The 2,773-nt window shown below is 42.6% G+C and overlaps 1 pseudogene; it reads left to right on the top strand.

The window, feature by feature from the left end:
• The first annotated feature begins 2,645 nt into the window (after nucleotides 1-2,645).
• LOC145027791 (5S ribosomal RNA) lies at nucleotides 2,646-2,773 on the top strand (annotated as a pseudogene).

The following is a 2,773-nucleotide window of genomic DNA, read 5'->3' on the forward strand; positions in this document are numbered from 1 at the left end:
GCCTCACCCTGCCATTAGCTGCTAATGAACTCCCACTAATGATAGCTACTTCATGAATAAAATTGCATGCAAAAAAGCTTAAATAATCTTTCGAGTAAAAGACTCTACCCTACAACAATTAGACTCAAACAAGAATTGCACAATAGAACTAGATCTATCACTCTGAGAATATCCAGCCTTTACAACATGTGACTTAACATATTCACTTAATAGTTAACTCACATCACTAAGGGTTCCACAAATCAGAAACCAAGCATTATTCAGACATTGGAAATCTAACCACGTAACAACTAATCAAGCCATTAAATCCAATCATCTAAAATCCTTACTAGCATGAAATTCTAAAGCTCAAACAATAAGAATACAAAGGTATCTCTCCTAACATCAAATCCTTGGAAGATCCTTAGCCCTAATCTAGCATGAAATTATCATAACACATAACATAACAAACATGTATAGGTATTCTGGGAATCACTTACTTGAGCTCGGCTGATTGCACGCATCACACCCCTTATTTTACAAAATCTTTTGTTTAGGAATTTGTTTTCTTTTAAAGGATTACCAACTCCTCAGTTTGAGTTCAATCATACCCAAAAGTTTACCCGAATCTCTCAAACCAATTCTCTAATACCAACTTGTAACGTCTCGAAAATTATAAGGTAAAAATTTTATTTTTAATTCAACTTACAAATACCATTATTTCATATCAACCATTCAAAAGCACATCAAGGTGAAAATAGTTATCAGAGTACAATTCTAAAATCATAAAATACGAAAAAAAATAGGTGGATGTGTGCAATCAAGCCAGGCCTACCCTTTCGAATTGTAAGTACCTCAAACCATAAATATAAACCTTAAGTAGAAATATTAGTGAGTTTCCCCAAAATAATGTGTACCACACATATAATAGAGAATGCTATGCGTCATCCATAGTCTTATAATTGCCATTATGCCATGAGTCGTCTCATGGTCTTTACTTTCCAGGTCGGGGGCCAAACCCTGAGTCTCACAAACAAGTACCAAGAGCCACCTCCTGGTCTTCAATGAAGCATCACAAAGATAACTACCATACTACAAATAACTATCAAATTCCAAACCCTGGTCTTGCATACAATTTATCGGTAGTCATATCCAGGTCTTTCATACAATTTCCAGGTGTCACCACCTAGTGTCTCTACCAAACATAATTCTATGGGTTGACATTGGTGCCTTCGACCCCCTTAGTATAGTGAGGAGACTCTCCTCAATACGAATTAACCTAAACACACGCGCTGTTGCTATCGGGTTCCTCACACTAAAGACGGCTAAATCATCTCAAAATAATTAAGGAAAGTTGCAAAATTGAAGGTCCAATTCATATTCTATCCTTCAAATGGGTAAAAGACCATTTTACCCTACACATATCTTACCCAGAAACTCATGGCATGGTACAACTTCCAAAATACCCAAGGCCCAAAAGGTTGAAAAGAGAGTTTTATTAGTACGTCCTGCGTACCGAATTTGTATGACCTACGTACTACATGTTGATGCCTAGCGTACAACTTTTCATAACATGATATAGGTAAAAAATGCATTACGCTGAGCGTACACATATGTACACCTAGCTTACTCCCTAGGTAACAAAATCCCACTTTAAGCACTTAATTGTTAAGACCAAAACGTCCTAACTCGGATCTAACTTCTAACGGATGTCTTAAGTCATAAGGCTCCTGACTTTATAATTTTGCATGGCTTAATGGGGTCCAAACTAAAATCTGAGCTTCATAACATCATCAAAAGGTCACTAGCTCTTGCATGAAAGGAATGAAAGGTGTAACACCCCCCCTCTGGCACGTATCACAATATTGTCCGCTTTGGGCCACTCGGTACGAGGACTTCCCAGGGGGTCACCCATCCCGGTACTACTCCCGCCCGAGCACGCTTAACTGCAGAGTTCTTATGGGATCTGCTGCCCTCACGGCTTTAAAACGCGTTGTGTTAGGGAAGGTATCCACACCCCTTATAAGGAATGCTTAGTTCTCCTTCCCAGCCGATGTGGGATCAGATCTAAACCACTTTCACCCCCCATTATAGGGTTCGACGTCCCTGTCGAACACATCGACCCGTGCCCTAGCTCTGATACCATTTGTAACATCCCCCTCTGGCACGTATCACAATATTGTCCGCTTTGGGCCACTCGGCACGAGGACTTCCCAGGGGGTCACCCATCCCGGTACTACTCCCGCCCGAGCACGCTTAACTGCAGAGTTCTTATGGGATCTGCTGCCCAGAGGGTCACCCATCCCGGTACTACTCCCGCCCGAGCACGCTTAACTGCAGAGTTCTTATGGGATCTGCTGCCCTCACGGCTTTAAAACGCGTTGTGACAAGGAAGGTATCCACACCCTTATAAGTAGATGTTTCGTTCTCCTTCCAAGTCGATGTAGGATCAGGTGCAACCCACCTTCACCCTCACCTGATCCTACATCGGCTTGGAAGGAGAACAAAACATCTCCTTATAAGGGGTGTGGATACCTTCCTTGTCACAACGCGTGTTAAAGCCGTGAGGGCAGCAGATCCCATAAGAACTCTGCAGTTAAGCGTGCTCGGGCGGTACATCGACTTGGAAGGAGAACGAAACATCTACTTATAAGGGTGTGGATACCTTCCTTGACACAACGCGTTTTAAAGCCGTGAGGGCAGCAGATCCCATAAGAACTCTGCAGTTAAGCGTGCTCGGGCGGGAGTAGTACCGGGATGGGTGACCCCCTGGGAAGTCCTCGTGTCGAGTGGC

The sequence above is a fragment of the Lactuca saligna genome, chromosome 1 (genome assembly GCF_052625555.1).
Source record: "Lactuca saligna cultivar CGN05327 chromosome 1, ASM5262555v1, whole genome shotgun sequence".
NCBI classification, from domain to species: domain Eukaryota; kingdom Viridiplantae; phylum Streptophyta; class Magnoliopsida; order Asterales; family Asteraceae; genus Lactuca; species Lactuca saligna.